Genomic DNA, 25183 nt, shown 5'->3' with positions numbered 1-25183 from the left:
GCTCTTGCGTGGAACCATGGTCCATGCAAGAGCACAAAAAGGCCAATAGAAGAAAAATGGGTACTTGTACATCTATGTTACCACGCTGAAATAATACCGTTATTTTTCAGAATGCCATTCTTAACATAGGGGGCAGGAGGATGTTTTGTAACTATTTTGTATTTTCACCTAACAATTTAATAAATAAAAAATATAAAAATTGAATTTAACTTTTAAAGACGTCAGGCTTGAAGAATCTTGCAGCCCCTCTATTTTTTTTTAAATTTATCATTTAAAAAAAATTTTTCAGGGAATTATTATCGAATGGACACTAGTCTACCAGATTAGATTTAAAAAAAAAAATAAAGGGGGGGGTGCTCAGTTTTTAATGCAAAGTTCTAGTGAATCGATCATACATTTTAGAATCACTCGACTGTTATTAGGCCAAATTCGCAAATTTGGTCTTTTTTAAGCAGTTTAACCTTTTTTTCAGAGAAAGCGAAATTATAATTCAGTAGTCCATTCGCTTATAATCCAATAAAGAAGAATAAATTTTAAAAAAAAAAAAAACAGACGGAAAAAATATAAAATAGAGATGGGGAGGGGGCAAGATTCTTCAAGTCCGCCGAAAATACTATTAAAAAAAAATTAGCTCGTTAACAGATGCATAAGTACCAAAAAATGAATTTCAAAGCCATAGTTTTCTGAATATTTACCATATTTTGAGCTGCAAATTTCAGAATGTAAGAAGACGGTCTATTTAGAAAGAATAGTTGCTCTGTTGAATTTAGTTAGCTTTAAGAAGTTATTTTATGTCAAACAAATGTGTGCTTCAGTTACACAAGATTGTTAAAGTCTTACTAGTTGCGCAAATTTGGAATCAGATGGATTGGTTCAACATTGTATTTTAGTCTAGAAATAATATTATAATTTATTTATTTAGTAAATTTTTACTTTCTTTCCACCTTAAAACTCACAAATGACGACTTTTATAGATTTTCGGGTATACTAAAACCGAATATCACATTTATAGTTCGCGCAAACAAGTAGTTTTCTTGATATTAAGCAATGCATTTTCTTTGTTATTGCTGGTGGCCATTTTGTATGCGCAAGCGCGAATATTTATCAAATTATTACTAAATTATCGATCAGTTATGTCTTAACATTATTCGTTTTTGTTAAAAAAAAAAAAAACGAAAAAAAAAAAAACGAAAAAAAAAAACGAAAAAAAAAAAAACCGAAAAAAAAAAAAACCCCGTTCATTCTCGAAAGACAATGGATATCCCTTATAATAGTGGTTGCACGTATAATTGTGAGGCAATTGTTGAGCAATTTCCAACCACACCTCCTGAATTGGCACTACTTGAGGCAGTGGCAAGAAAAAGTCCAGGACGACCGGAAAATGCCGAAATAAGCAGAGAGCACATACAGCACCTGGAATTCACAAATGGTCACCCATTTTAATACTGACTAGGTTTAACATTACTTAACTTCGGTGATCTAACGGGAACCGATGTGCCAACTTGATTATGCCGCGTTTGTTTTAAAATCGTGAGATATCGTAACTTTGGCAGATGAATAGAGATAAAATATAACTAGTCGATGATGATAATGATAACACTAATAAAACTAATAATGATAGAAAGAATACGAGAAATTAAGATAACACAAGTTGTTCTCAAAGAGAAATCATAGATGATAGCTTTTGTGACTACTCCTAGTGAGTAATTATTATTATCACCATTATTATTAATATTATATAAATAATAATATTATATAAATAATATTAAATAATAATAATCTATTATTAATATTATTATATTATTAATAACATGATAATATTAATATCATTATTAATGATGATATTATATTAATATTATTCCTATTTACAATGCCTCCCCACGGGACAGAGTTAAACACCAGGGTTTTTTTTTTTAACGCAGAGAAAAGGAACAAAAATTAAAAATTGTCTCAGTCGTGGAGAACTTCTCCTCTACTGACATAGAACAAGAAATTGAAGTGCAGCATCTGAAGAACGGATACTACACTTTGATCACAGCCCAAAATAATATTAATATTCAGTAAAACGTGCTTGAGAGGAATTCGAACTATTAGTTTAAGTTTGAATTTAAAGATTTTAAAAATTTATTTTTCAGGATCTTTACAACGCTTCGATTCTACAATTGAATCCACGTTTGTTTGAAATAATCATGTTATTGTTTTCGTGTACTGACGAATCAATGTCCAAAAAACTGCTCGAGGACAAGAGCGAATGTGTTTGTCATGTGGACAGTGAGAAAATACCGTGTGGATTGGAATTTTATTATTTAAAATTGTTCAATCTGTTGACACTTGACTTGAAAATGACCATGTTATAGTCAACTGGGAAGCAGCTCCGTGGCACTGTGTTCCGCAGATGGACAGTTTTTTTGAAAGAAACTTTGTTCATTTAGTTTTAAGTAGACAGAGGAAGAAAGGAACGTTATTTACAGTGGTTGTAGCTAGACGAGTTTATTTTTTTGTCTAAAATGTATTAACATCTAAAATAATGATAGATGTTAACTGTAAAAATAATGATAGTTGTTAACTGTAAAAACTCAGACACACTAACAATATGTTGATTGTGAATATTTTCTGTTGAGTTACTGTATATTTTTTTAACCGCTATTTCTTTTTATGATTTATATTATCAAAATAGGTTTTCTTATTTTATTTTTAGGGAAAACTGTTAAATTAAAATAGCTGCGTCTTGCAAAAAAAAAAAAAAAAAAAAAAAAAAAAAATCAGTAAAATCGCGTATGAATAGCAAAAATCAAAAGAGAACTGAATCGAAACAGCATATTTTGCACGTTCAAAGAGGTCAATACATTCTCAGAGCCTTACGATGGTTGTCAACAAGTAAATGCCTTTATATGAAGATTTTCTGCAATTTCACGGTAGACAAGATTGTCAGAAACGTATTCATCGGTCATATCAAGGCTGTACGAACAAATTTATCTTTAGTTGACCTTTGACAACTAAAGATTTTCATTTACACTAGCCAAACCACATGATTTTTGGAGCATGACATCTTAGTTCTGTGACGAGTACGTACATCATAAAGATTTTTTTGTATTTTTTAAAAAGTAATTCTTAATATGTACTGAATTTTATGTTAAGATTTGAAGGTATAAACATTCGAAAATTAGAGTATATCATTATGATAAACTTTTATTATTTAAATAATTTGACTGCTTGTTTTATTAAAAAAACAAACAAAAAAAAAACAAACAAACAAAGGTTAAAAAGACATTTTTCACTCAATGACCTTTGGAAGATTGTCGGTGGTTTAAAAAAAAAATCGTCTAAAGATGAGCGTTTTATTACTTCTAGTCGCCACGGGTAAAAAAAAAAAAAAAAAAAAATGACTGGCAAATGCGACTGTTTCACTCGCAACGTAAACCCTTTCGTGTATTTGTATGTATTGGAATATATTCAGTATATACAGACGAACAGGATTAAAATGGGGTTCTTACAATTGTTTTTTTTTTTTTTTTTTCGTAAAACTGCAGTAATGTGTCAAGATTAGTCCTTTTTATTATTTTGTTTTATTTTACTGGTTTTTCACCTAAACTTGCTTACGCGCTTACTCTCTCTGGAGAGCTATGCCACATAATTGAGAACAAAAGTGATTGTTTTGTCATACTGAACATATACTCTAAAGGTATACCCAGTTTTTTTTTGTTTTTTTTTTTCAGAGAGATGTCGACGCTTCCCACATACAGCGCCTGGTATTTCCAGATTACCACTCATGCTAAACATCACTTCGATGACCTAACTTGCTCATTGGATGTATGCATGTATAGCTTTTCCATGTTTCTACAAAATTTATGTTGACTATCAGCTTAATTTGTAAACATATAAATTATATGAAAAATCAATTCTAAAATGTGGCCCGCAACCAAATACAACCAGTGTGTAGTCGTGTCAGTATTTGTAGCATTGGTTTTTATTAAATTGAATAGAAATAGTACGGATGTTTGCAAATTATGTAAATGAATAACACTTAATTGAAACGACAATCAAAACGCTTACAAAATGTTACCATAATATCCTACAGCAGTTAATGATTAAATAGTTTTTGAAAATCAACTTTAAATTATTTTTGTAAATAGTTTTCAACAATATTTACCATATTTTATTTGTTAGTTTTTTTTTTTTTAAATTTATAATTAAAATATTAAAAAGGTATATTTATGGCATATCGTCTTGATGTCGTTGTTACAATTTCGGTAAATAAAAAAAAAATAAAAAAAGAATTCTTGCCGCACTAATTGGGTTGCTCTTTAAAGAAAGAAAAATGTCCCTATGCACTTATGTTACCGTGCTTAAATAATAACGTTACTTTTTAGAAGGCTATTCCTAACATATGGAGGGGAGGGGTTTTTGTAAGTATTCTGTACTTTCATTTAACAATTTAATAATTAAAAAAAAAAAGATATCGTAAAAGTCTAATTTAACTTGAAAATACGATTATTAAAAATAGCACGGTAACATAAGTGCATAAACACCGAAAGAAAATGTCTTATCTCTAAATCAGCGTTTATATATTACACATACTAGCAAGGAAAACCAACGTTGCCCGGGATTGAATGATGATAAAGGAATGTTTCACTTTCCCATATTTTTATTTCCATTGAGATCAGTAAAATCGCCCATTTTTCGATTAAATCGATTAATTGCCTGCTCTAGTCTGGAACTCGCCGCGGTGCATCGGGAGGGGGAGCTTCATATATCTCCCCATAGTCTACAAATTCTAGTTTACATTGCACTGTAGAGAACCTATTGATGATTTTATAAAATTACTAGCATGCCACCTGGCGTTGCCTGGTCGTAAAACACTCATGAATATTATATTTTAATTAATGCAGATTCCTTATTTATTATTAAACCCCAAAAACAACGGAAAGACACTGAGACATGTGTATGCGAGTTTCACGACGGTGCATGTGCGGTCGTGAAACAGTTGACAAACATAAAAATCCAGCGACCTCGACATACCATTTTTTTTTTTTTTTTTTTTTTTACTTTTGACTCCTTAGCACCCCTTTTTTCCGGATGAAAACAGATTAAAAAGTTTTCCACGTGTCTGAATACCCTATATACTAAATTTCAAGCCTGTAGATCAAAAGTTCGTTGAGAATATAGATTGAGAAGTGTCATCACACACACACACACATTCTCATTTTATAGCTACATAATTTCGGCTAACAGCTGAAAAAAATGTGATCAGAATGAATTATATCAAAGCTAAAACAGACAAATCCAGAAGAAAAAAAAAACAAAAACAAAAAAAAATGAATACAGATTGTGGACAAAGGGACGAAACAATGAATCAAATAAGAGAATGCAGCAAACTAACCATACTATGAATACACAGATGTAATTGTTGGGAAATCCAAACGTATGCACTTTGTAGGAACACAATAGTAAAAAAAGAAAATAATAAAATACCCTAGAACGTGGAGATATAAACAAAGGCATCCAAACATGGAAACCGAGGAGATCAATAATCAGCAAAAAGGAAAAATTCTATCAAATCGTAGATTTCGTCGTTCCAACAGTTCACAGGGTGAAAATCAAAGAGTTAAAAAATAATAAATGAGAACTTGCCAGAGAACTGAAAGCAACAGGGAACATGAAGATAATTATGCAATACCAATAATTGTAGGAGCACTAGGGGCAGTTAAGAAAACAAATGGGAGGGGAAAACCTGGTAGAAATTGAAACCGAAAGAAAGGATTGACACCATACAACGCATGGTAATGATGAAAGCAATCAAACTCTTAAGGAAAATCTTCCAGTGCGGAAACCAACTAAAATAACCATCGCACGTCAAATAAATATAAGTAGTAATAACAATAGAACCAAAACTTCATAGAGTACTTGACTTCTTAAAGTAGGTGTGTTGCTACCTAAATTTCATTAAATAAAGGTTGAAATGAGAAATATAGGAATTCTGTTGATTTTGGGCTTTGAACAATATTTTTTTTTGCGTGTGTGAATTCATTTTAAATAAATCTGAATTAATCGTTGCTCATTTTATTCAAGTATTTTATTTGATTTGAAAGGATTTCACAGTTCCTTCAAGACTTATTTATATATATATATATATATATATATATATATATATATATATATTGTGGTTGACGTATAAAAACTTGAAAAGCAGCAGATACTAGATTAATTAGTTTATGTAGTCAGTAAAATCTAAAATTAAATTCGAATGTGCTAAAGAGTATCATAAAAAATAGTTTTAAACGATTTCCTTAGCTCGCTTGGTTACTCCTGAATTCAAAATATTAATAAATAAAAAAAATATTTGTAACTTATTTTGTAGACCAACAATATGCACAAATAATTCCACTGAAGCAACTTGTTTTTCCAATAGGCAAAATGTATTGTAGCAAATATAATTCTGACGTCACTTTAGAAATAAAAAATGCGAAATGCGGATATATGAAATGCGTTTTAATAGTTTTTGATGCAAAAAGAATTTTTTGTGACATTTTGTTTTTACCGAAATCTCAGAGATTCGTTCATTTAACGAGAATTTGAATAAAGCAAGTAAAATTTATTTTAAAATAAAATGGAATCATTAAAAAAAAGTCGTAACTTTATTTTGACTAATAAAAATACTTATATGAAGCTATCACCCTCAAGCGGCAATTTAAATTATTTCACAAGGATTTTTATTCAATTATTTTTAATTATTAGTCAAATCTCCAAATTTGATTTAGTTTATTTCAATGTAAGTTGTAACTTATTGTAAAATACGGAAACGAGCCTCCCACAAAAAAATAAATACAAAATCACAAAACTAATCCCAACAATCGCTCATAACCTCAAAACTAACAATCACGTACTTAACCAAAAGCAACAAGTTTTGTAAATGATGTTTATGACAATGACTTCATGCGGTTTTTAAAACGTATTTCGTTTCATATATCAGGAGTACGCATTTTTCATTACCCAAATAACGTCAGTCTCAGGTGGCCGTGTTTTCTATTCAACATACGATTGTCAAGATTGCCTAATAATTTATTTAAAATAGCTAATTAAAAAATATTTAAGTTTATAAATCTTTTTGAAAAATTTGGTAAGAAAAAAAAAAAAAAACTTGGAAAGCACCTGTCACTTTGAGCTTCTTGTGTCTATATTAATGAGATTGTTACTATTTTACGTGGGTTTATCGCTGGCTAGCTGACTTGGTTATACAATGTTTTCTTTTGTTTGTTTAAAACTAATCGATTATTTTCTTGAAACAGAAAATATATTAATGAAAAATGCTAAGATGAATTTTTTTAAAATTCTATATAATAATAATAAAAAAAAAGTGGATGTCTTTCTAAATTAATATCAAACGACGGGGGGTATTTGAATTGGTATTTGCTTTCTCGCTTCCTCTCAACACTTTAAATGATTTCGTCTGGCACGTTTTATACCTCATAACGTTTTCATGACGGGATGCATAATGTGTGTGTGCTTAGAGAGTAACCTTTATCATGGACTCTGGCAGGTGCAATGAAAAATTTTTATGTAATATTTTTTCTTTTAAGTCTTATTTTCAAACAGTCACTAACTGATCGTTTTAAAAACGTATCTTTTAATTGTTATAATTTAAAATACGTTAAATGTACGTTTAAGGAATAAATATTACAAAGAAAAAAAGGAGGGGGTATTTAATTTCTCTTTGTCTACAGTAGACAAATAATAGGGTGTCCCAAAAGAAACTGACGTATTTGAATTTAAATATCCGCTATTTGGTGGTATAACGACTCGGCTTCTTTTGGGACACCCTATATTTATTAAGTTGAATTATATATATATATATATATATATATATAAAGACAGCTGAGACCGATATGAAAAAGGAAATACTTATACCTTGTTATTTACCCGGGTTAGGATAGTCAGCAAAAATGTATAAAACAGATAAAATAAAATCACAGTTTATAATTTTACTTATATCCAACGCCTACCAAGTTATACTTAATTTTCTTGTCACCAACATTCAACGGTTACGTTGACGACTTTTAAACGTTTTTGGATATGCTGAAAACGAACATCACATTTAAATTTGGTGCAAGCAAGTAGGTTTTTTTTTTGGTTTTTTTTAGATATTAAAACCTTTATTATCCAATTTAATCCATTATTTTTACCAGAGGCCATGTTTTCCCTCAACTGAACAAGTACTAATGCGCATAGGTGTTACAAAACACCCCCTTCCCATGTTAAGAATGGTGAACGCTACTGATATTAAGCGATACATTGGAAAAAGGTCTTATCCAGAAAATTACTTGTCTGCGCCAAATTTAAATGTGATATTCTTTTTCAGCATACCCGAAAAAACTATAAAAGTCGTCATTTTAAAGATATATTAAGGTGGAAAGAAAGTAAACATTTACGTTCACCACTACGTACTTTTAAACCAAATCAATCGACATTATTTTCTACTTAATTAGTTTAAGAATAAATTAGTTTCCATTTGGTAATGAGCCAAATCAGTTTATCCATTTCTGTGTTTGACAGATTTTTCCCGCTAGAGCTATTGATTGTCGAACTCGTGTAACGATTAAATTCACGCTTACTTGTTGGGCTTATCGGATCGCATCTATCAATTCATGACGGAAATGTTCAATAGTTCCCTAAAATACACTTACCTCAGCATAAAACCAGCCCAGGACACAATGGTTTATACTAGCTAGCTGGGCTACTCAGAGCTGTCTGGCCCATAGAAAATAAAATAGAAGATTTAAGAAAATGTAACCCCTCTCTCTCTCTCTCTCTCTCTCTCTCGACCGAAACAGAGACTACATCTTGATTTTATCCCGACGGTCAAGAAATATCACATCAGAAGGTTAAAGAAATTGTTCTAAATGCTAATTGACTAATTTTATTTATACGCCTATAATTTTTTTGTATTCGTATTAAAAACCCTTTCTTCTATTGATTAGGTTGTCACAAAAATAATGTCGTTTTTTGACGTTCAACTTCAAGTTAAAAAAAAAACAAAAAAAAAAAAACAAAAAAAAAAAACAAAAAAAAAAAACATTATTTTGCACCAATCTAATATTTTAAAAAGAAAATACAACTTTGGTTGTGGAATTGCATATTCTTTTAAACATTCATTTTAATTAATTCACTATTAATTTTTTTCGATTTTCTTATGGGATGATCATTAGTTAACTATTACGTGGAATTATATTCGTGCAGATATTCTACATGATTTATACTTGCGTAATATTTGCGTAAAAAAGGGTTATAGTAAACACAAACTTCTTTCTATATATATTTATGTATGCGTATATATATATTTGTTTACAAAAATTTACCTACCAAACTCCTGTCAATTTTTGGTCTACAGACATGAAACTTCATATATAGGGTATTCAAACCTATTCGAAACTTTGGGCTTTAACCGGGGAAAATCGGTGTAAAAGTGTGAAAATTAAAAATATGGAATTTGACAGGTGAAGGTCGGACGACGGCATTACGAATATGCATGCATAACGCTATTGGTTCGTGTTTTAATTTTTAGCCTTGAAGCAAACAGGTCTTCATAGCGCAGGCATTAACGTCAAAGGAAAAAATAAATCATAAGCTAAACGTTTTGGTTTCGATTCTCGGTGGTGGCGCACGAGTCATTTTTTTTTTTTTTTTTTTTTTTTAACTTTATTATATTGGGTCTAACTGCACAAAACCAGAATTACATTGCAATGAACAGGTAATCACAGGAACGCTCTAATCTCTCGATTTTGGGGTCGTCGGCCGAGAAATCATTTTATTTTGTTATGAATATATATATATATATATATATATATATATATATACACACAGGTTATATCTACTGTGTGTTGACCGGATAATTTTTTTTTCTTAATTTCATTTCTGCAGATTGCCAACCGTGCTGAAATGATAACATTTTGAAACAAACTTGACAATGGGAGGGACGGGGATTATTTTGTACTTTTACTCAAGTAAATTCAATAAACAAAATATACGATGAAAATCGAATTTAACTTCAAAATTCTACCCAGAAATTAGCACGGTCTGTGTTCTGCATAAGTACCCAAGTTATTTTTGATGATTCTGAAAGCAATATTTAATTACAATTTCGTTTAGTAATTAAATTATAACTGGAATCCAATTTTTCTTTTATGAAACTGTAACGTTTTTTTTTTCAACTAAAAAATAGAAGTGTTTATCGACTTACAATGTTTTATTTATCCCGAAAGCTTTTGTATGTGGTTATTTTTTCTTGTAGAATTTGTTTCGAAGCCTCGAAGAATTATAGATTAAAAAAAAATGTCGAACAATCAGCTTCGAGATACAACTTATTTTGTAATAAAGAAAAAAAATCTTTCAAACAGTTTCAATAAGTTAAAAATATATAGATCTGTCAAAACTTAAAGTTAAATGCGTTTGGTGACAGTTATCATTTGTATTTTCGGTGCTAATGCACTTACTGATCCGCGCTATTTTTTAAAATCGTATTTCCACGTTTAAAGTTTTGTTTTTTTTATTCAATTGTAAGGTTAAAGTACAAAATAGGTACAAAACACCCCCTCCCCATGTTAAGAATGGCTTTTTAAATAATAACGTTATTATTTCACCACGGATTACTCTCTGCATGAGTACCATATTTTCTTTTTGATTTCTTCGTTGTTAACTATATAACGTAGAAGCTAGCACCCAGAAACCATGACAGCCACATTAAAGTATTACTTATTCAAAAAACACATCAACGAAATCTTGAAAAAAAAAACAAAAAAAAACAAACCTTAAAACACTTTCAGAATATAAAAACTCTACAGGTGGATAGAAAATTAAATTTTCTTGCGTTTTGATGAAAATTATTTGCAATATTTTTTGTTTGTTTTCGATTTTTCGGCTGTTAAATATGCTGCATTATTGCCCGCTAGGGTCTGCCAAACGATTATGAAAAATGGAGCGCATGTTCTCGTGACGTCAGACTTTAACTATACGAACTATGGAAAAGCAAAAGCGACTTAATGATTTTTTAAAAACCTTTGCTTATCTTCTTCAAACTGCAATTGATAATTAATCTTTGTTATAATTTTGCTATGTTTTAAGATTTACACAGTTTAACGATTAATAATATAAACATTTGTATATTAAATATGAAATACGGTTTTACTAAATATGTACGACTTAATTACCGGCTTCCATACTTTTGTTTGGTAAAAAGAGACAAACAAAATATGAGGTTTACAAAATGCCTAATATTTGTGCCATTTTTTCAAATCGGTTTTAATCTGGCGATAAATTAGCTGACAACAGCCATGTTTATATTAAAACTTATAAAAAAAAAATTAAACACAAAAATCTGTTGTAACGGGACATTTTGAAATGGAATTTTAATCGTTTTAATCTTTTAAAAATTTTTTAGGAAGTTTCTTTTTCTTGACAATTCAATTGATTATAGCATATATTAATTAGAAGAAAAAAAAACGCTATTAAAAAAAACAAAAAAACTATTAAATTTATATCCATTTTTTAATTGCAACTTCAAGGTAAGTTTTTGTTCAATACGTGTATTTAAAATTTTAAAAATTAAATATTTTTTTACTTATTTGAACTCATATGTTTCATAATAAATAGAACTTTCGATAGATTTAAATATATTTTGTTCAAATTGCGAAAAAATAAATAGGGGGGGGACACGCACTAAAATAAAGTATTTCTATTCATATATTTTTTAGGAAACAGCATTTTATATATAATTTCATTCTAAAATGGATAAATATCGAAAAGTTCACGAAAATCTTACCATTAGTTGATTTTTGCTCGATTTATTAAACACCAGTATGTTTTCACGTTCGAAATGCTTACTACATGGGAACGTTATTTTAAAGCGCCAATTATGTAAACACGATTTTCGTCTTGCAATTTCATTATTTTCGTGCGATGAAAAATTAAAAAAAAAATCATTACTAGTTTATTTTGCCCTTCTTTTAAATGGTACAAAAGTTTTATCGATGATATTAACTTTTAATAAAGTTACATCGTGTTACATATGGGGGGTTGATTCTGTGGTGAATTTTGGAGGTGCCTGTTGTCTGCTTTTCTATATACGGATTTTCACAAAAAAATACTTGTTTATATTATACTAGCAATGAGACTCCACGTTGCCCGGGATTGAATGATCAACGAGTGTTTCACACTCCAAGATTTTTATTGTCATCAAAATCGATGGAAGTTACTGCCTCCATGCAGTAACTTAGTCCAAAACATGTTATTCTACCTTGCACTCTAGAGAACCTGCTGTTTCTTTTATAAAATTATTTTATATAAACTTTTTCCCAGTTAACGAATAAAAAAATAAAATAAAAAATTTACGTGCGTGGTTTGAACCTACAGACCACATCATGGATACCCCCCCCCCAAAAAAAAAACACTATCAACTTACCCACAATAGAATTTTCACGGCCCGTTGTTCTATCATTGTTGCGAAGTGGCTGCATGGAAAAAATGGATTTATTGATGATAGATAAATTAAAATAACAGTTTCGATTATATGTAATTATCGGGGGTATTCTGAGACAAAACTTAACTAAGATCACTCCCAGACTTATACACTAAAGTTCTGTAAATTTCAAAGAAAATCTGTTCAGTCGTTTCGGAGTCTATAAAGAACGATCTCGATCTCTCTCTCTCTCACACACAAAGTTGTATTTATATAATTGTAGAGATAGAGACTGCCAGAAGCTCATATTAAGTTTCATTGTCATTTATTGAAATTAGAAAAAAACAAAAACAACTCATACCATTTAATTTAAGCACAAGAACTAAAGAGTTTTTTTTTAAAGGAGTAACCACCTATCAAGGGCCACTCGAGGATAAGGGTTAACGAATGTAAGTTGGTAGTTTAGTAATCATTAATGGTGTAAATTGAGTAGAATTTGGATTATTTAAGGGGACAGCTCAACAAGAATTTGTTTACATTGGACTTGAAGGTTACCATATTGTAATTGAACGCCATGAAACCACCAGCAAATTTCACCTCTTTAATCATCTATTAACATCTATTTGAACCTCTTTAAGACATATTTGAATCTTTTAACTCTTATTTAAAAAAATATTTGGTGTAAATGTTTGGGTTTTTTTATAGTCCACACACGTACATAAAAGGTGTAAAAATAAATAAATAAATAAACAAATAAGTGTTACCAAAGGCCAAAGAAGTTACTTATCCAACTATTTAGAAAAGTTTTAGTGTTTTTACTCATGTTTAATCAGTTCTAAAAACAAGTAGTGTCGAGCGTTACGCGAGAACAAGAAAAAATGAACGCGATTAAAAAAAAAAAAAAATTTTTTTTTTTTTAACATCTTTCATGTCATGTAAAACGATGGTGGTAGAAACCTACCTATTGAATGTCATACTAAGATTTAAAAACACTATAAACTTATCCAGCTCGGTAGCAAAGTAACTACACTTGCCTTTGGTAACATTTATTTGATATTTTTTTGTTTTTCTTTTTATCACTTTTTCCTACCTCTGAGGATTGTAAAGTAAACCCAAATGTTTATCTGTTTCGCAAGTAAAAAAAAAATAAAGAAAAACGCATTATTACCGCTAATGTGTCTCTCGCTCACTAAACCGTGCATAGTCATTGTATAATCGTTTGGTTAAAATGTGATCTTTTTTTAAATGTGCTCGCATGATACTTTAGCTCTATGGAATAAAGTTTTATACCGCTATTCATGAAATTGTATGAAAAATAAACAACTTTATTTTATTTTGTTTACTTGCCTCCCCACGTGGGTAGAGGCAGGCATAAGGTCGGTTTTTAATGTGTGGAGAGGGGGAGAAACCAGCTCCCCAAAAAGGGGCACTCTGGTTAGTAACAAATATAAAAAAATGTATAAGTCATCCACTAACCGAGACCAATAAAGTGAAATGAAATAAAGTGAAATGCAGCACCAGAACAGATACTACACTTTGATCCTGGCCCGAATGCCAAGAAGTCATTCTATTCTATTCACGACTTCATTGCTAAAATTAAAATATTCATGAATTTGAGTTATCTATTGACATATAGTAAAGCCGAGTTAATCAAAGCGAGTTTCCACAATACATTTTCTCTACATATCTTAGGAACACAAAACTGAATGTTAAAATATTCTTTGGTTTTGGGATTGAGTTACGTTTGTAAATGAAATCTATTTTAATTGTTTTAGTAAGCTGCAATTTGCTATTTATTCAGCAAGTTTCTGCCAATTACTCTCACTCTCTCACTGTACGTTGCTTTACGCAACCTTTCTTTTTGTTTATTAATAGGCAAAGTAATAAAACTATAAAATAAGATTGGAATAGTCCATTATAAATACGAAATATCAACGCAAGTTTAACGAGAGAGACAGACAGACAGACAGACAGACTAATTTGAGATTTCTTTTCAGTCTTTACTTAATTTGCTTTACAAACTTTTTTTTCTGGTTCGATCAGCTAACACTAACACAATGGATGACCCAACAGGTCACTTTTTTATTATAAAAATACGAAGTTTTATAAAACAAGAGATTGAACATTATGTTAACATTAACTCATATTCTGGCATTTAAATGATAATAAGAATAAGAAGAAGAATATAAAGACCAGGTTAAATACAATTTTTTTTTAACTTATTACAATTTCATAAGGTTACCGAAGTTTATTAGTCGTGTGCAAGCGGCTCTATAAGTCGGTCCGTCCGTAACACTTTTGTGCTTGGCCTTTTTGGTTAAGATCAAAGATAAGTTGTTAATAGATGCTGTTCTTAGCTTTTAAGATTTTCTTTGCCTTTTGGCCAAGATCAAAATACAAAAGGGCGAATGCGGTATTATGGTGAAAGAAGATTCTAGCTAAGAGAAACTTTTGTTTAGTTCTAGAGTGACAAGGATGACCAACGACCCTCAGCAGCACCCCCCCCCTTTTGAGTTGGCCTTGTGCCTAAGTTTTTTGTTCATGTTCTTTTTTTTTTCCTGAATAAAAGATTTAATATCTCAAAGTGTAGTATCTGTTCCGGCAGATACTGCAAGCAAAGACCATATGTGAGGCAACTCCACATATAAGACCTTAGTCAATGTAGGGGCAACCCTTCATACCAATTGTCACTATCCAGCTCCCCTACTCCCCGGTGAGTTGGTCCCCATTTCCCCTTCACTCCTCACATTAAAAATCGGCCTTGTGCCTAATTTGCTCGGTGGGGGAGCAAATAAATACCCTTTTCTTGACCTTTTGGCCAAGATTAAAGTGTAGTATCTGTTCTTACTACATGCTGTACTTATGTTTGTAACTTTGTGATATAAAGTGGGGGATCACTTTTCTGTATTAATTTAATGTAAAATGATCACCCACTTTACAACCAGTCAGTCTCAAAGCCATTCAACCCATTCTCCAGATCATTCAAGTTGTTTTTGAAGGATTCCAGTTATTTTTTAAGCATTCAAGTCATTCTTGAGGTCATTCAATTCATCCTTAAGTTCATTAAAGTCATTCTAAGTCATTTACTTTTTTTTTTATTTAAGTCATTTCAGCCCATTTTTCGTTCATTTTAGTTTATCTTAAAGAATTTCATGTCAATCCTACATTCACACATTACACGAGAGCACGCGACTAATGGCTATCGGTCCTGTTTTTTTTTTTTTAAGAAACAATTGATATTGAAATGAAAAATATATCTATACTCTTATAAATTTGTTTTTTGTATTGGTATTCATATTAAAAATCTATTTTCTATAATTTAAAAAAAAAAAAATACAACTTTGTTATACGAGTCGTGGAATTGTATTCCTCCGAAAAAAAATCTAGCTAATTTGCATATTCTTTTAAACATTCATTTTAATTAATTCCCTATTAGTTTTTTTTTTTTTTTCGATTTTCTTATGGGATAATCATCTTTAGTTAACTATCACGTGTAATTATATTCATACAGGTATTCTACATGATTTATACTTGCATAATATTTGCGTAAAAAGTTTATAGTAAAGAAACTCCTTTCTATATATATTTATGTATGCATATATATTATGCCTACCAAACTCTTGTCAGTTTTTGATCTACAGCCATGAAACTTTATATATAAGATATTCGAACCCATGCGAAATTTTATATTTGCGTTTTAGCCGTAGAAAATTGGTGCAAAAGTATGAGCGAATAAAAAAAAAACATAGCTATTAGTGCATGTTTTAATTTTTAGCCTTGCAGCAAGCATGTCTTCGCAGCTCAGGCGTTTTACACGTCATATGGAAAAAGTAAATCGTAAGCTAAACGTTTTGGTTTCGATTCTCGATTGTGGCGCAGGAGTTTTTTTTTTTTTTTTTTTTTTGCCGGGCGGTTTGCTAGTATATATGTGAAATGATTCGGGTATTTTTGTTTCAAATATAACCTTTTTAAACCAGTGCTAGCATTTTGATTTGAAAATAAATTGATGAAAAAGTAGGGTGTAGATTATGTACATGTAAAAATGTTTTTTAATTTCTTTATATTTTGTCACACACATGCTAGTATATATATATATATATATATATATATATATCACGAACACACAAATGATGAAATAAGAATATGAGGTGAAAAATTGGACGCAGAAAGAGAGAGAGAGAGAGAGAGGGGGGGAAGGGGAGGAGAATAAAATGCAACCGGAGGAGGAGAATATTGTAACTTAACAAACCGTTAAATCGTTAAATCCCATACGCTTATTTTTAAATGTGTCTCGAAGGCGGGGCTTACTGACCTGGTAAGATGGTCATTGGTCGATATTATGGCGCGACCATGCTGCCAGCAAAAGTGTGTGTGTGTGTATATATGTATATATAATATATATATATATATATATATATATATATTACACATACACTCTCGACTACAAATACTGGCACAAATTCATAACAATCCATTATAGAAAGGAGGTACTATAAGATGAAAAGTGAATTGGCCTCAGTAGAACCGTCTCTGTAGTGCTGTCTATGCTAAACCTTATTCGACATATAAATGTTGATCATGACGTATGATTCTAAATAAAAAGTTCAAATTTTAAAATTTATGAATTGTGTTTAAGCCTAAAAGTCTATTTTTCTTTCTTTTTTGAATCACTTCAATTGCTGACATCAAATAATATATGCATGTGATATCAAAGTGTAGTCGCTTTTGTTTTAGAAAACAATCGATATTGGATCATCCCATAACACGTGAACACAATATATTGAATGAAAGCAACAGGAATCTCTCCAATCTTTTGTCATCGTAGCCTTTGACTGACAGGGATTGGGACAGCAGTAATATGAAGACCTCTTTAGTTTTATAGTTTATCCTCTTAAAATATTTAACAGTGACAATATTAAAAAAGAATAAGTGTTTTCGCAGACACATCTGTTGCACACGTGTAGAATGTGTTAATTCGATCCAAGCTTAAATCTACCAGACTTCCAGCCGTTTGAAAATAGCTATGCTGTTAAATTTGAAAATTTGTATTCCTTATCTATTACATAAAAAGAACTGTGTGTTCGTTCTCTTTGCACTCGAAAACGGTTGGCCCGATTTTTATGCAATTTCACACGAAGGTACTGGCAATGTTTTTTTTTTTTTTCAATAGGTTTTGTATCGGAATACCTCCGATAAGTATCGATAATCGAAATAATCCGATGAAAGAAGGAACAGGCGATTTTGACGAAAGTTAACACCTTACAACATGTCACCACAATTTCATTTGTAAAAGTTTTATTATCACACAAGCCGAAAGGCCTGACATAAAATCAACAGTAGTTTCTTTGATATGGCAGGAGCGTGTTCGAAATGAATGTTTCTGTTTAAAGCACACCTAAAGCATAATACTTGACTTTTGCATTTTTTTAATTCAAGCCATTATATATAGAACATAATTTTATAAAATATACAGTAGGTTCTCTACAGTGCAATGTAGACTACAATGTATTCTGAACTAAGTCACTGCGGGAAAGCATGTGGCGCTTCCTCTCGGTGCACTGCGATGGGTTCTCAACTAGAGCAGGCAATCAATCGATTTGATTGACAAACAACCGATGTCACTGATTTCGATGGCAATAAAAATATGAGAATGTGAAACATTCATTGATCATCATTCAATCCCAGGCAACGTCGGATCTCCCTGCTAGTAAAGTATATAATGCATTGGATAATTCTCTAATTTTCGGTAAGTAAACAAAGACTGATCTTACAATGTAAAGGTGGGGGTCACGGAACATTCAGATCGTCAGAAGTGCATGAATAAAATGTTCAGCTTTTATATATATATATATATATATATATATATATATACACACACACATACACATACATACACACACACACAGCTATAAATACATTTCAAGCCTTAAGTCTAAACGGTACCGTACTAGCAGCAAAGTTTCAACCTCTATCTCCTCGCCGCAATATTCCATGTGCCTGTTTTACAAGTACTTTAATGGAAAGTCCTGATTAAGTTGTAGCACTTTTGTCTCTTAAACGTATATACTCCCGATCAACCCAACAAGCAGCAAAATCTCACCCCTTTAATGTAGAGATCCCCAAATGCCAGACAGCCTTTTACTCTAATATTTTCTTCCTTCCGTCTGTGATACTCTGAAATTACCTCCCTGCTTCCCGCTTCCCTGATTGAAATAACTTGCAAAAGTTTAAATGTAATGTGAACAAACATCTCGCTGCTCAACTCCCCACAATTTCCTGAAAGACACGATCTCAAATAGTAGCCTTTTACGCGTTGTTTAGGATGAAAAAGAGTAAAGTAAAAAAAAAAAAGAAAGAAAAGAAAAAAAAAAAATTCAAACTCAATAAATACGTTCAGCTTTCTTGATTCGGTCCTGTTCCGATTTTGAAGATACTTTAATGTTGTATATGTTTATTATTATATTAAAACTGAGCCAATGAACGTTTGTAATCCCCATATACTTAAATCGTAAAAAATACATACTAAAATATTCCTGTTTTAGGATTAAGTTATATTTGAAAGAAATATCTAGTTCTAATTAACCGAAATTTGTAATTAAGTGAATTACAACCTAGTTAACTATATATTTCTTTTGGCCCTGACTATGTGATGGTTTAACCACTCTAATAGTGTATGTATGTATGTGTATTAGTGTTGGGACTATTAATTGGAATCGGAAAAAAATGGAGGCATCCGAACTTGTATCGGAATTAGAGAACAGTGTGTTGATTTTCTGATGATTCTTTAAAGTGTCTTTTTTATTTGATTTTATTTAAATCAAAATCTTCCACTATGAAATATGATTTATAATTTCCGCTATATTTATGATTCAAACCAATAAATATTTATTATTTTAAATTACCAATAAAACTAAAATCTATAGCTGAACCCCAACACGTGTTTTTTTTTATCGTTCGAGAAAATATCTGCACATTTAACATTTATTTTTACGACAATCGGGAAAACAATAATAACGTTTTAGTTAAATATTTAGAGATTTATAAAGAATCGGAATCGGTAATTATATCGGAATCAGGAATTTAGTACAGAATCGGAATTGTCTCGGAATCGGTAAAAAAATATTTGAATCGCCCTATCACTTATATGTATGCATGCATATATGTATGTACGTCTAATATATATATATAAGTATGTATGTATACGTGTTGATGTGTATGCATGTATATTTCTGTATATAAGTATATAAATACATTCATATACATATTTATGTATACAAATATATATATGTGTGTTTATAATGTGTGTATATGCTTGCAATAAAGTGATATAATATATTGTGTATAGATTTTCTGTACGTACTCATTGTGTGGATTGTCCTTAATATAAATATATGATTATTAAGCTACAGAGAAACGTCTGTGTTTCATCTTTGAAGGTCATCATTAGGCACATGTTTGGATGATCCACTGATCATACATTGTGTGTGTGTGTGGATTTTCGAGATTTAGACTGGGATAATGGTTTCGAGTCTTGCTATTTTTCCTTCTAAGTTTCATCTTAGGAATTAGATATAGTCAATATGTGCAAGGTGATTAATAACAAAACTGATCAATTAAAAATGACAAAAGCAAATTCAGGCCATTTGTTAGCTTCACGAATATTTCCATAAAATTTTCTGACGTCTTCAGGAAATTTATTTTAATTTTTAAAAAAATTATTTCAGTTGAGTCAAAATTGTATGTTCATTGTAAAAAATAATTCCATTAGTTATTTTACACAGGTTAAATAATTGGAAATTTTTGTATGATAAAATACACCGGATGTGTTAGAATATCCCTGGAAACATCAGGTTACTTTGAATCGAATCCTTCAGTCCATGGTATTTAGTTCTCTCCCACTGTAAGGACTTGGACACCACGGTCGAAAAATGGAATTGAGAAGACAGCGCCCCCGAGAAGTGGCACTCACCTGCAAAAAGTGCCTGGGCAGCCCAGTCAGCATTCCCCAGTTAGAGTGTCTCAGGCGATTAGCAATAAAACAGAAGACAAGCTCCAATCTATACCCCCCCTCGCCAAAATTTTCACAAGAAACACCCGTCTAGCAGAAAACACTATCAATAATTTCACCCACTATCTGTGCCTAAACCTAAACGTAGATTCCATGAACAAAGGTTCTTTCTTAGACCTGCACGCTGTGGAATTGTCTTTCGTTTTCCTGCTTTCCAACTGACTACAATATGGTTGTCTTCAAGTCTAACGTAAACAAGTTTTTGATGAGCTGTTCCATATAAGTTAACAAATTTACCGAATTTCCATTACTAACGATTACTTTATTGTTCAATTGTTTACGGTACACTCTTTAACCCGTATCCTCGAGTTGCCTCCGGGCCTTGATAAGTGGTGATGCCTTTGTAAATTAAAAAAAAAAAAAGAAAAAAAAAGGGGCCTGGGAGGGTGGACCTCCGAGAACTACACAGAACTTTATTTCCACTGCAAAATAAACAAGGGCCGGATCATTACAGGAATGGTCTAAGTTGTTGATTTTCGAGGCCCAGGACTGCCTATATTCCATTGCGTAGGCCATATGCTATTGTTTCAGCTGATGTTCTATATCGTCTTGCTGTTTTTGCTCCGGATGGAACGCGGAACTTTATAATACGCATGCTCGAACCAACGCGTTATTCAACTTTATCATGTATCCTAATTTCAAAACGCAAACACAAGCAGAAAGGCCAGACATATGAAATTAACAGTAAGTTCTTTGATATGACTGCGGCGCATTCGAAATGAATGTTTTTTTTATTCATAGCACAATTGACCGATGATACTCGACTTTTGCATTTTAAACTTTAATCCCAGCCGTTATGCATATAAAAAATAATTTCATAAAATCAACAGTAGGTTTTCTACAATGCAATGTAGATACAATATATTATAGACTATGTTACTGCGGGGATGCATGTTAAGTTTCCTTCCGGTGCACCGTGATGGGTCCCCAACTAGAGCAGGCAATCAATCGATTTGATTTTAAAACGGGCGATTTCACCAGTTTTGATGACAATAAAAATATGGAAGGTGAAACATTCGTTGATCATCATTCAATCCCAGGCAACGTCGGATCACCCCCCCCTAATATGTGTGTGTATATATATATATATGTGTGTGTACACGCTTCAGTCCATGGGGTCCCGATTTCGAATCTCGCTAGATTCAGCCACTCTGATGAATTGTAAACGACGAAACATGTCAGTGGATAATAATATTTAAAAATAATACATATACCGCTCCCCATTTGGGGGTACCAAATTGGTCCAAAGGAAAATTATTCCCAACTCGCATTTAGGTAAAAATGCAATTTCGTATGATTCATTTCAAAAGAAGTATCGCAAAAACCAGAACAAATAACATCTACATTAAACACAAACCTCTTTTTATGTATGCGTGTATGCATTTGTTTAAAAATATTTGCTTACTAAACTTCTGTCAGTTTCGATCTACTGACATTAAACTTATATAAAGTAATCAAACCTATGCGAAACTTTATATTTGGGTTTTAGCCGAGAAAAAAAAATCAATGCAAAAGTGAGAGGGAAAAAAAAATTAGAATGTGCGAGGTGAAGGTCGAACGACGGTGTTACGATTATGTATGAGTAACGTAATAGCTATTGGTTCATGTTTAAATTTTTAACCTTGTAGCAAACGCGTCTCCATAGCTCAGATATTAACATCAAAAGAAAAAGTAAATCGTAAGCTAAACGTTTTGGTTTGGATTCTCGATGGCGATGAATCCTATTTTTTTTTTAAATTGTTACTATATATTGGGTCTAAGATAATAAATACGAAATTTGCATTAATCAAAATATCATATTTAAGCGTATTTTACGACCGGGCAATGTCGGGCGGCCTGCTAGTGTATATATATATATATATATATATATATATATATATATATATATATAAATATATATATATATATATATATATATATATATATATATATAAATATATGTATGTATATATATATATATATATATATAAATATATGTATGTATATATATATATATATATATATATATAAATATATGTATGTATATATATATATATATATATATATAAATATATGTATGTATATATATATATATATATATATATAAATATATGTATGTATATATATATATATATATATATATAAATATATGTATGTATATATATATATATATATATATATATATATATATATATATATATATATATATAAATATATTATATATATAAAAGAAACAAGTAGTTGTTAAAACATGTTAACATGTTTTAACAACTACTTGTTTCTTATTATAAGCTTTATCTCCTATTTGGTTTTATCGAGCTTTTTTACATCTGGTTGAGATTATTTTATAAATATTAATTCTTTAATATTTATAATATACTTAAGTTTTGTCATCTTGGATCATTTTGGTAAACTTAACCGTATATATATATATATATATATATATATATATATATATATATATATATCCGTTCACATACACCTCTCACGATAAAGCTAGAACCCAGAATTAGAATTGAGCAATTGCATCGACAACGGACAACGCCAAACCCGTTGCCCGTTGTTGATGCAATTGCTCGATTCTATCTAATTCTGGGTTCTAGCTTTATCGTGAAAGGTGTATGTGAACGGGTGTGTGCGTGTGTACACACCTAAATACTGAAATGCTTACTATTTCTAACGTGTATTCATATATTTATTTTATACGCGTATGCGTTAAGTTATCCTTGTTCAATGCGTGCGGATAGATTTCGCTTTTCGCGTTTCACTTCGTTAAATAATGGATACCCATTTTAATATTTGTTGGTAATGAATGATTGTCAATTTTTTTTATGAAAAGAAACTGTGCAATCTTGACTGCATTTTGTCGAAGATTTTAAATTTCCTCTTAAAGAAAAAAAATTCTTAAAACACGTGGATTTTAATTTCTGTATTTTAAAATCGGATCGGAATATTACTAGTTTTTATGAAACAATGGGAATAATTTTGATCCGCTTACGGTAATTGTTCATTTTCAATGGAATCCGTTCGACCTGACAACGTGGGTTACCTGAAGAACTGTTTTTATTTATCTCTTTCCCGCGGTGGAATGATGCGACACAAGAAGAGCACTCTGGCCTGGGGGAAAAAACAAACAAAAAAACTTAGGATCCCCATCGGCATTCCTCCGTGTGGGCGCCTCAAAGCGATTAGCAATAAAATAACTTCTTTAAATTGTGAAAAAATAAAGCCCGAGAGGGTTGATTTCTTAGAATTACATAGGATGGCTATACCTCGGCGAACACAGAGAGAGAGAGAGAGAGAGAGAGAGAGAGAGAGAGAGCACTTTAATGAGCTAGACACTGGATACTGAAGGATTATTTTGATCGATGTTTTTAATTTCAAATTAAATTTGTACAAATATTAAATTCATTAGCAATATTGTACAATATATTTCTTAGAAAAGAGACTGTGTGCGAGCTAATTCTTCATAGGTTCCAAAACGGCTGAGCCTATATTTTGCAAATTTCACACAAAGGTAATTTATGTCTGGCAGTGTTCTTAGATATGTTATACAGAAATTCAGCTGATAAGTATCGAGAATCGAAAACGATCCTAAAAATAGTCTTTTTTTTTATAGATAAAAAAAATTTTACAGGGAAATATTTTACATACACACGCTAAGGGAGATAATAAAATCTCAGCAAATCATTTTTCCTTCAAACAGAATTATTATAATCTGAAGATATAGCTCAGTGGTAGAGCATTCAACTACAGGTCGAATGATCCCATGTTCAAGTCTGGGTGTACCTTACCATTTAATTTAAATTTTTTTTTATTAACGAGTTACGATATAAAGAGGTACCATTTTAAATCGCCACAAATTATTTCTTCGTTTACATATTTTAAAACTAAAATTTTATTAGAAGCGACTCATCGTCAAGCCTAAATATCAGTTGACGTGATATTGTAAACAAACGCAGACGGAATTTGATTAACATTATCTCTTAATTTTTTTTTTTTTTTTTTTTTTTTTTTTTTTGGCGGGGTGGGAAGGGTGGGCAAATTAGAGCAAATTATTCCTCGTAATATACAATATTCAAAAGATTGATTTTATAATACATAAAAAAATCTGCATAAATTAAAATATGTTTAAGCATATTGTACGACCGGGCAATGTCGGGCGTCCAGCTAGTATATATATATAATTTTCATGATGTGAGATGGTATAATTATTTTCACAGCCGAACAATGTGCCCTACCAATGAACCCAAATGAGAGCGAAACTCGAATCTTAGACTTCTGGTTTGTTGGCTGTCATAGCTCTTGTAAGATGCAACGTTGTTTGGCTGTGGAAATAATTATATATATTTTTCTTAGTCTGGCTGTTCTACTTTTTCTTGAAAACTATTGGTCCGATTTGGCTGAAATTTTGCACAGACCTTTACTATGAGTTGTAACGAACTATGTATTGTCGTATCCGTCCGACGCAAAGATAGGGATTCATATTTGATTAAAAATTAGCATTAATTTAACAATATAAAAGCAAATCAAGATAAAGCAGTCATTCTAAATCAACGGGCTTTAACTTTTGCCTGTTTTTAACGGTTAAAAAGTCTAGCACGCACACACGTTACTGCGCCTGGTTACTACAAACAATTTCTCAAAGGTAAATAAAACGATCTTAGGTTTCAACTAAACAGAATTAG

At 31.0% G+C, this 25183-nt stretch overlaps 1 protein-coding gene and 1 long non-coding RNA gene across 14 annotated transcripts in view; one reads left to right on the top strand and one right to left on the bottom strand.

Moving 5' to 3' along the window:
• The window catches only part of LOC145278071 (uncharacterized), a 176933-nt gene that overhangs the window by 18261 nt on the left and 133489 nt on the right, over positions 1 to 25183 (top strand). For both annotated transcript variants that reach the window (XR_013868329.1, XR_013868330.1), the window contains exon 2: positions 3717 to 3810. This is a non-coding gene — a long non-coding RNA (uncharacterized LOC145278071). The remainder of the gene's footprint in view (positions 1 to 3716; positions 3811 to 25183) is intronic.
• LOC145278069 (uncharacterized) overlaps positions 1 to 25183 on the bottom strand; it is a 373119-nt gene that overhangs the window by 331393 nt on the left and 16543 nt on the right. The gene's annotated exons all lie outside the window — the stretch shown is intronic.

The sequence above is a fragment of the Euprymna scolopes genome, chromosome 6, assembly GCF_053919585.1.
Source record: "Euprymna scolopes isolate OS-2025 chromosome 6, ASM5391958v1, whole genome shotgun sequence".
Lineage (NCBI taxonomy): Eukaryota > Metazoa > Mollusca > Cephalopoda > Sepiida > Sepiolidae > Euprymna > Euprymna scolopes.
Note: the sequence above shows the minus strand (reverse complement) of the source record. Positions and strands in the feature narration are given on the sequence as shown.